This window comes from Pygocentrus nattereri, chromosome 27 (genome assembly GCF_015220715.1).
Source record: "Pygocentrus nattereri isolate fPygNat1 chromosome 27, fPygNat1.pri, whole genome shotgun sequence".
In the NCBI taxonomy this organism is placed as follows: Eukaryota; Metazoa; Chordata; class Actinopteri; order Characiformes; family Serrasalmidae; genus Pygocentrus; species Pygocentrus nattereri.
The window spans coordinates 7866480-7877411 of NC_051237.1; positions in this window are offsets into that span (position 1 = coordinate 7866480).

Here is a 10932-nt window from a genome sequence, read left to right on the forward strand (position 1 = left end):
TACCATAATTCACTGAAATTATATTTTCTAAGTTGTAGTGACTTCACACCCTGTCTCGTCTGCAGGCTTTTATTTTGTTGTTCTGTTTTAAAACATTAGATTGTGAAAAGAAAAGGAATATTGTAATCATGTGACTTGGTACATCATGACTTATTCGAAAAGCCCTTTTACATCATACATAACTTGTTCGCCTCATCATGACATAAAACTCCTTTTGTGATATTTGAATGTTTTTCCAAATCTTGGCCTCTTTCCATTCTGATTTTTTTTGCGTGTTTTCAAAATTCCCTAAAAACAGTAGATGGAAAAGCCACTACTGCTTCATACAAAGAGAGCCAACTGTGTTCTAGTTAATATGATACAGAGTTATGGGCACAAATATTTTCTTTTATTTTAGCAATTAAAAATAGACAAGTAATGTTTTTCCACCGTTGCTATGGCCACTATGTGGCTAGCAGAAAGAGGTAACTAAGGGGATTACAAAGGCATTAAAATGTAAACCTAAAACTAAATCTAAATTATGCTAAATATACTTTAAATATTAAATAATGATAAATGTAATCTGACATTTCTATGAGAGTCCAGTACTCTTTGAATGTTTGGCGAATTTGAATATGGCTATCATAACATCTACATTCTGTTTATGAACAAAGACCAAATGAACAAATGGAGACAGAAGTAATGAAACCATTTTCTCAGAACATGGTATTTTAAGCATGTGGCGAAGACCTTTCAAAATTTGGTGAAGTGGTGTGAGATGCGATTATTTCACTGTCTGAGAGCTGGATTATCAGATAAGACTAGAACAGAAGTGTAACCTTTTAATACAACAAGCAGAGCAGAACAAGTGACGTTTCATTATGTTTTTGATAGGTTTTTCATGAGATTAATTATATAGACTACAGGACTTTTCATTGATCCTTGTCATAAACTCTTGATAAACAAAAACAATAACAAGGAAATAAAATTAGAAAAGTGTATGTATTATGTATTACAATGCATCAGTCTGTGTGACAAAGCATAGCTTGTTTTGGATAGATCACGAAGGTTTGTTTGCCCAGTGTAATATCCTTTTCTGTAATCCACTGCAGTCATCTTTCACTGAGGTTTGCTTTTCTCTGTTCTTACACTTGACAAGACCAAAATAAAATGGTCAGTTTTTATAGCTGCTAAAGTTAATCTTCGCTGCAGAATAACTTTTGCGCACAGTTCCAGCTGTATTACGCCTCATCGCACACAGTTCCAGCTCTATAAGTCTAGGCTACATGAAGAAAGATCTTGCAGTATTTACATCTCTGTGGAAATGTACTTTTCTAAAATGCTCAAATTTGTATCCTTGGCTACTGCTTAAATATTCAGTGCATTCAAAGTCTAGCAGAAGTCTGGCAGAAAAGGCATTACTGTTCTTCAGTAAAGAAACAGCACACGGGTTTTTCCTGGAACATCTGCTGTTCCAGTAATTCTTGAATAAGTTTATGGAAAGTCGCCATTTGTTTCTTAGATCTGAAATCACTTTTTCATTATGGCAGGAAAGTCTCAGACAAACTGAGTTATGCAACTCTTTCAGAGGTGTGTTTGGATATTTATTCATGGCTGGGTAACATACTTTGAAAACTTACTGATGACTGAGTACAGAGTACACTGTCCTAAATGTATTCAGTAATATGTTCCTTTACAATACAAAAAAGAAAGGTATTCAAAATGCATTGAGAATACATTTACAATACATATACAGTCACCAAGCACTTTATAATAAATAGCTCCTTGTTTCTACACGCATTCTGTCCATTTTATCAGCTCCACTTATCATATAGGAGCACTTTGTAGTTCTACAATTACAGTGTGTAGTCCAATTGTTTCTCTGCATACTTTGTGAGCCCCCTTTCACCCTGTTCTTCAATGGTTAGGACCCCCTCATACCCCCACACATAATATAATTTGGTTGGTGGATCATAATCCACTGACTCTGACATGGTGGTAGTGTGTTTTGCGCTGATATGAACAGATCAGAGTTTCCACTCACTGTCCGCTACTAAAGTAGCTCATCTGTTCCTGCACAGTTTGTGTTGGTCATCCTCCAGTTCTTCATCAGTGGTCTCAGCATACTCAGTTAGCAGGGTTTTTTAATGCAATTTTTCTGTTAATATGTTTCATGAAAAATTAAATTACTCAAATTACAAAAATGAATACAAAATTCTGAACATTGTTTTGGCTCTTATGGCTTGCTTCAGTCCACGGCTGCTCCTATAATCTCACTGCTCTTTCATGACCTAAGTGAACAACTTATTCAAATAACAAAATCTTGCTCATTTGACTATAAAGTGGGTAGCTATGTAATCTTCAGTTAGTAACATGTACTGTATGTAACTTGCCACTAATCATATGAACAAATCCTGTACAACACCAATGCTAAGTTTATCACTTGTGAACATGTGCACTACCGAAGAGGCCGTTCAATTCAGTAATCCCTCAAAGGGGTTTAGTAGCACTGCGATTAATAACGGACTCATCCCTGTGATTTGTCAGACCACTCAGGCTTTAGCAGGAATTTCAGAAGCCGTTTATTGAATTCATCTTCACTGTATGTTTTTACACAAAATTTTGATTGTATAACAATTACTAAACAAGATGGTGTTTACTGTAATGATAGCACATATATTTTAAAAAAATTCACAGGTAAGAATTCTCCTAAAATTGTAAAAAAAAAAAAAAAAAAGTAACTATTCAGAATATTGCCTACAAAATGTAACTTGGACTGAATACAAATACATAATTTCTGTATTCTGAATACATATTCCCAATACTTGTATTCCATTACGCACAACCCAATATTAATTTTATTTGTATATTTATTTATAGCTATGAGGATGAACAGTTTATCCACACACTTGGTAACCAATGAAACAATCTTGTCCATGTGCTTTTTGTTTACTTTTTTCATCCATGTGCTTCTTAGTCCAGCCCCCTTGTTTTGTGACTCCGCCCCTGACTGTTGCCACCTGTTTTCCGCGTGCCCCTCGTTATCCCTGTGTTTTATAAGCCCCGTGTTTGCCCTGGTCTGTGCTGGTCTTTGTACGTGCTGTTTGATATATTTGCTGGATATTTTGTTTGTTTGTTTGTGCTGTTGTTTATTTGTTTGTGCACTCAAAATGTGTCTTATTCTTCTTCTAACTCTTCCTCTCACTTTTGTCTGGGTACAGCCTGCAGCAGATTTAACTACAGAGTGTCAAAAGAGGACAAACCCTATATTGGGTGTAATGAGCAGGTAATAGCAAATGGCACAGAGCTAAGGTTAGTGAGGCATAGACTAAGTGCCATGATGAAGTAACTCATTATGGGATGGAGCTGGACTCTGTAATGTGTTTGGGTTGTACTTTTGATGGCTGAAGTACTCCCAGACAGCACCATTACAGGCTCAAGGGAGGATGCTAGAACACACAGGTGCCCTATTCTGCTATAATCAGTGCTTTACTCTAAATAGCCTCCCTACTGTTTATTCATTCTCACTGGCTGGACTATATCTATCTGGGTAATTTTTGGGGAAATCATGTTGAATAGCTCCATTAAACTTAATGCCTCACTAGAGGGTAGTAGTTCACAAATAGATACAGATGTGAAAGCTTCGTTTCAAGATGTTTTTCATCGAAAATGACCCACGGTTACTGGAAAAAGACATGACCAATTCAAGTTGAACTTTTTATGAAACATTCCACTTCTGCTTTGTTTCTCAACTCCTTAAATGTCCAGGCTTCCATTCCTCACTCCTGTAACTAAAAGTCAAATGGAACACTGTGTAAAAAGTATAATGATACAATTGTTATGTTAAACATACATCAGTGTTTGAATGAAAGAAATAAATATGATGAAAACAGCTTAAAAACCAGACCTATCTGAGAACTGACAGGGTGTGGTTAATATTCTAATAAGCATGCTTAATTGACTTTCCTCAGTCCAACTCTCCCTGTCTGAAGCAAAGCTAAGCATAACAGCACAAAAAGGGGTGGGGTCTCTAAGCTCTACATATGCAGGTGGAGTTAAGGACCCTGCTGTGACCATGGCTCACTGAAAACATTATCCAGATTTTATATGGCAACATGTTAGAGATGCTAAGGTTGTTATTCACATGTCTAGGAAATGCTGGAGTGACTAGTTGGACGGTTAAACAAACAAACAACAGGCAGACAGACAACAGCTGTCTAGTCTTTTTTTATTTATTTTTTATTTTATTTTATTTTTTAAACCTTTATTTTACCAGGTAAAATGTTTGAGAACCAGTTCTCATTTACAAACATGACCTGGCCGAAAGGCCCCAATAAAAATAGGTCCACGGCACATAAAAACAGATACATACAAAAACAAGTATACATACCAAAAGTAAAACATAACAGAACAAACAAAAAAATACAGATTTACATAAAACAAACCAAAAAATATGAAAAAAGCAGGAGTAAGGATAGAGAAAAATGAGTATGTATGAGTATGTGCCTTATTTTTATCCATGAAACTAATCATGAAACTAATGTAGCGAATACTTCCCATTGGTACAGCATGACATGCCTTGGTGGGGACAGAAGTGTACAACAAACATATCTGAAAAAAGTCAGATAAACAATTAAACCTTAGTTCTTATTACATGTAATTACAGAATAATAAACCTTTGGTTGTTAAGCTTGGGATATTGCTGCTTTTCAAAAAAAAGAAAAGCTATTTTTCTACACTGTCCTACAGTGTAGCTGTCCTTTATATTCCATGAAGGATGGACCAATAGAAATGTGCCAAAATCTCTTTACATTAACTTACATTAAAAGCTAAGAACATGCCTCCTTCTGTAAAGTTACTATTTTTGAGATGCATGTTGTTCTTTGGACAGTGAAGATATCTGATGTGTTCGTATTAAATATGTATGAAGATGGCACTGCATATGAAATGTATTTCACATATGTACAAAAATGCTCATGTATTTTTCTCCTGTATGAGTAATTAGCACAAAATAACGGCGAATGGGGGAGTGAGGAGCGGTGTTGTGGTTAAAATGCTGTGCCTTTATTCGCTCAGACAGTTTTCAAAACACTCTTAGCTCATCACAAGATGTTTTTAGACTTAATGGCTTCCTCCAGCCAGCTCCTTACACTAACACACATCTGGTGTCATTAGGGCTGGCTGAGAGAGCGCTGTGCCACGTGGTGCTGCTTTAGGCCTGCAGGCCCTGTTAAGTGGCATCGTGCAGGGCAGCTGTAGAGTGCAGTTTGCTCAGTGATATAATCGCCACGAGCATGTAAGAGTTTCCACTGAGGGCTGTGTGAGCGGTGGTGCGCTGCAGAGCTCACGAGCGAGCTATCTCCGCTCCAGCTCTCTGGTCTGTCTGGCCTAGACAAGAACCCTGCCGTTCAACCCTGCTGCTCATTATGCTGCCCCATCACACCCAGATCTAATAGAGAGGATTAAGATAGATTAAGACAGACTTAATGGTTCAGAGGAATCCTGAGTGAATTTTGCTTGCATGAGCAGTCTGAGAGGCCATGGCCCAGACCTCACACAATTATCCTACACTTCTGAGGATTCACTAATAGATGGTTAAGGTTCAGAGCTAATGCTTATGATAGCATTAATGTGACTGTATTGCTGTTGTTGAACTTTAAAGAAGGCATGTGTTTTGTTGCAATTCAAGATGAATAAATAGCTTATTGGGAAGTGCCGCAGTAAAGATTGGCTCATATTCTGGACATATTTCATGCTAAACTTGAAGAACACATGGACAAAACACTGTGGAACCGAGAATGACATTAGCAGACTGAAACATTTGCCCAGTCCATGTGATTTCTCAAAGCAAGAGTTAAAAGCTAAAGTAAGTACATACAAACATCCTTCAGTGGGACTAAGACATGAGACAGAACAAAGCACATGACAGCCTTGTTTGTGAAAGTTCCTGAAATGTATAAAATAGTATCTAATAAACTAGGAACTATAATGTTGAAATAGAAGGAGAACACTGATGGTGGAAGTGAAATATTAAAGAATAGAAGGTTTCAAAGAACTGAAAGAACGTCTTGTAATATTTAACCTTCTACTGCACAAAGTTGCTTCAGTGCAACAAACCAATTTTCCTTACTTCACAAAAATGTGATACATATTTAATGTCAGTAAAAGGGTTAATAATAAAGAGAATAATTGAATAAACCCAGAAACAGCTTGCGCTTTATCAAACTGTCTTCTGGTAGGAATTACAGCCTGTGGATGACACTGACTCTGGACAACTTCCTCCAGAAAAGTAATTTTTAATCCATCATCCATCCAACAATATAATTCACACCTGTTAGAGGCTGAAGTTCTTATTTTAACATTCAATAATCACATAAATCATTTTCTAAGATGTTTATAGTATTTACATATCAATAAATTATGTAGTTTCTGGGTCTTTTTACAAATATTTAGATTTAAAAATCATGTTTTTATTTGACATTTCTTTCCACTGTTACAAAATGTTGCCTCAAGGCAACATACCTTGAAAAGATTCCCAAATGTATTATTGTTTTTTTATTGTGTTTGATTTTATTAATGAGATCCATTTTATGTTTAAATAGAAGTTTATTAAAGTAGATTAATTGATTGATTGATTGCCCCATTTAATCTGATAATTCAGATGTAATATGAAGGCAGCATTTTCAGAGGTTGTTTAGTTCTCATCCTTCCTGATATTACCTCTACAAATATTGTCGATATAGAGCAAATGTCAAGGGAGTCAGATGGAACAACAATGACCAAATTTTTTAATCAAGAAGAATTTAATGCACAATAAGATTCACCATTTTACCCAATGATAAAAATACTATATTGCCAAAAGTGTTCACTCACCATCCAAATCATTGAATTCAGGTGTTCCAATCACTTCCACGGCCACAGGTGTATAAACCCAAGCACCTAGGCCTGCAGACTGATTCTACAAACATTTGTGAAAGAATGGGTCACTCTCAGGAGCTCAGTGAATTCCAGCGTGGTACCGTGATAGGATGCCACCTGTCCAGTCATGAAATTTCCTCGCTACTAAACATTCCACAGTCTACTGTCAGTGGTATTATAACAAAGTGGAAGTGATTGGGAATGACAGCAAAAAGTGGTCAGCCATGTAAAAAATGACAGAGCAGGGTCAGCAGATGCTGAGGTGCATAGTGCGAAGAGGTCGCCAACTTTCTAAAGAGTTAATCGCTGCAGACCTCCAAACTTCATGTGGCCTTCAGATTAGCTCAATAACAGTATAGAGAGCTTCATGGAATGGGTTTCCATGACCAAGCAACTGCATCCAAACCTTACATCACCAAGCGCAATGCAAAGCGTGGAATGCAGTGGTGTAAAGCGCTGCCACTGGACTCTAGAGCACTTTTGGAAATATAGTGTAGATGCAATATTGAAAGGGACTGTCAATCAAAGATTAAAGGGGCATTCCAGACTCAGTTTCCTACCTCTAGTTCAACACCTCAGTGTATTTATATTCTGTCTCAGTCAGTTGACCAATGCTTTTCTGTGTTAACCATGATGTCTTCCTGTCTGCCAGAGCTGATGCAAGTGTTGAAGAAATAACTTCAGGAATGTATTTAATGCAACATGCCTTTGGTCTTCATAAGAACAGTATAAGACGCAGCTACCAAGCTACCAACAGGCAAAATAAACTTGTTAAAGCAAGTAAAAGTAATTTCCTGGGTTTAATTGTTAATGAAATAAAAGTAATTGTTAGTCATACTGTAGCATTTGTACACTTTTTCGATATCAGGAAAGCTGCTCTTCATTTTCACTCAGCATCCATCTTTGTTGAGGTGTAGGAATTGTTTCGACAGTAGTTGCCCCTCGTTGCTCACTAGCAGCTAAACAGAGTCACAACATTTTATAAACATGTCCTAAAATATTTGTGAGAAATATTAGATTGATTATAGTAATTAGAAATATTCAAATGGATTTCCATTCTACCAGCACAATGTGCACTAGGGAATCTGCAAAATAAGATTGCAACTGTGATTAAAAAATAGTGCACTTAAAAATGTATTCCCAAAAAATACAATGACATACTGATTAACTAGACACTTGAACTACTTAACGACATACTGAAAGCAAAGGGAGACAGGAAGGAAGTGCAGAGAATATAAATATCACTTGGTGAGAGAAGTAGCCAGAAAAATAACAGTCACTTTATAAACAATTGAGTCAGCTACAGTTGTAACCCATTAGTCCATTAATGACTAACACTGGTGTACAAACCCAATTCCAAAAAAGTAGGGACAGTTGGTAAAATGCAAATACAAACAGAAAACAATGATTTGTCTTTTATAGGTATTTAACTGAAAACAGAAAAAGGAGGTATTTAATATTTTACTCACTTTATCAAGTTCATTTTTGTAAATATACACTAATTCCTAAATTTGATGCCTACAACACATTCCAAAAAAGTTGGAACAGAGGAAATGTAAGACTGGGAAGTTTGCGGATATTTCACAGACACCTGTTAGGACCTTTCCACAGATGAATAGGTAACAGGTGATGCTGACATGACTGGAAGTTAAAAGAAGAATTCTCGAAATGCTCAGTTGACACTTCATGAAAAAGAAATGCATGAACGAATAGTCTAACAATATTTAAGAAAATTTGTCCTCATTCACCAACTATTCATAGGAAGAACTTTCTTCTTAAAACCCACTTATATAGTTTTCACAAAGATTCTAACTGATTCACCAATGTTTTCTTATTAGGAATTTATTCTTAGGTAAGAGCAGAATCTACACACTCTCGAAAGCACAAAGGTGTGAACAGTTCCACAGTTTAAGAACATGTCATGAACCTGACACAGACTTTTTCTTAGGACCTTCTCAAGAACAAATTTAAGAACAACTTGAAATAAAAAAAGATTTCATCTCCAGTCCATACCATTATTAAAAGGTTCAGAGAATCTCTGTGTTGAAAACGAACATTGAATGCCCATGAACTTCCCCAGACAGCACTGCATTGAAAACCAAAACGCTTCAGTAATGAATTTAACCACATGGGCTCAAGAATACGTAGGAAAACCCATGCAAGTTAAAACTGCTGCACAAAATGGAAGCCACATGTCATCAAAGTTCAGAAACGTGGTCGACTTCTCCAGGCTAAAGCTCATCTGAGATGGACTGACACAAAGTGGAAACGTGTGCTGTGGTCTGTTGAGTCCAGTTTCCAAATTGTTTTTGTAAATACTGGACCATTCCAATTGTCACCAGTGAGTTCAAAAGCCAGGGTCTGTCATGCTATGGGGTTGTGTTGGCACCAGTGGCTTGGGTAACTTGCACATCATTCTGAAGGGTACATAAACCTGTTTGGGCAACATATGCTGACTATTGTCTATTTCAAGGACATCCCTGCTTGTTTCAGCAAGACAATGCATAGCCATAGTACAAAAGTGTAGGTGTGAGACCGGTCTTCCTTTAAAACGTGTGACACAAGCCAACAGAAGTGTTCTATGTGTGTGTGTGTGTGTGTGTGTGTGTGTGTGTGTGTGTGTATATATATATATATATATAAGGTATGTTACATACTGTTGGAGTAAGCAGTTATGTGTTGTATTCTATATACATGTCACGATTGGCCCCTCCCAGTCCTGTCCATGTGTTCCTGTTGTATTTTGATCTTCCATGTGCATTTGTTTTGGTTTCCTAGTCCTGCCCCTTGTTTTGGTGACTCCTCCCCTGATTATTCTCACCTGTTTCCACCTGTGTCTTGTGAACCCTCATTAGCCCTCTTGTATTTAAGCCCTGTGTTTTCATTAGTCTAGTGCTGGTCTTTGTCTGAACTGTTATCTGCTGTGTTGGATGTTCTGTTTGTTCTGTTCTGCTCTGCTTGTTTTGTTGGATTCTGGTTTGTCTGTCATGTCTGCCCCCCGATCTATCCGTGTTGGCCATCTGCCTTTGGACCATTATGACCCTGATTTTGGATTTGCCCTTAATAAATCTCGCTCGTCTCCTAGCATGCGTCTGCCTCCTCACTCCCCATTACAATACAGTGAACAGTCTGTTCACTGTATTGAAATGGAAGGGATAATAAATAATAATAAATATTGTATGCAACATAGATGATATAATACAATGGCAAACAATGATTTTGGAACATGTTACAGGAATCACATTTAGAATGAGTATATGTACACAAAACACAAAAGTTAACGTTTGAAACATTGAATATGTTATCTTTGTAGTGCTTTCTATTGAATACAGGTCAAAAAAGGATTTTGCTGTGTGTTTTTATCTACATTTTTCTTACTGTCTCAGCTTTTTTGGAATTTCATTTGCATGTAACAAACTGTAAATGAGAATTTAGATCTTTATTTTTCCTTGGGCTTTTTATGGGCTTGATGGTCACTACAACCTTAGAAAGGAAAGAGTGGCTCTGAATGACATTTGCAAAGTTAGCATTGTTTGAATCATACAGGATATGAAAGCATCCACATTTTGTCCTCTACAAGGTGATGATGATGTCAAATTGATAAGACAACAAGGCTTCCTTCAAAGAAAAGCTGATAAGCTTTCCAATTCAAGCGCATGAGTCATAATGAATAGAATCTCTTTTTGTCTTGCAAAACTGAGTTGCTATCTTTCTTCCTAAATTCCTAGAAAGATGGCTAGGAAGCCTCAGATGATGAGTTTTAACTGCTGAATGAGACTCTGCAGTACAGAAAATGTGGTCAAGCTTAAACGTGCTGCCAAAGAGCCAGGATGAGTTACACAAGAGGATTTTAATGCATGATTAAATTAATAATAGTAGTGCACTCGTCTGGGATCAATTATCTAGCAGTCAAATTGGCAGATGCTCAATTTCAAAGAAACCACAGGGTATCATTACTTTATGGTGAGGTACTGAAGTGTGCACCCACAGACGCTGAAGTCACTCTATTGCTGGTATAAAAAGGCTCCGAGAATT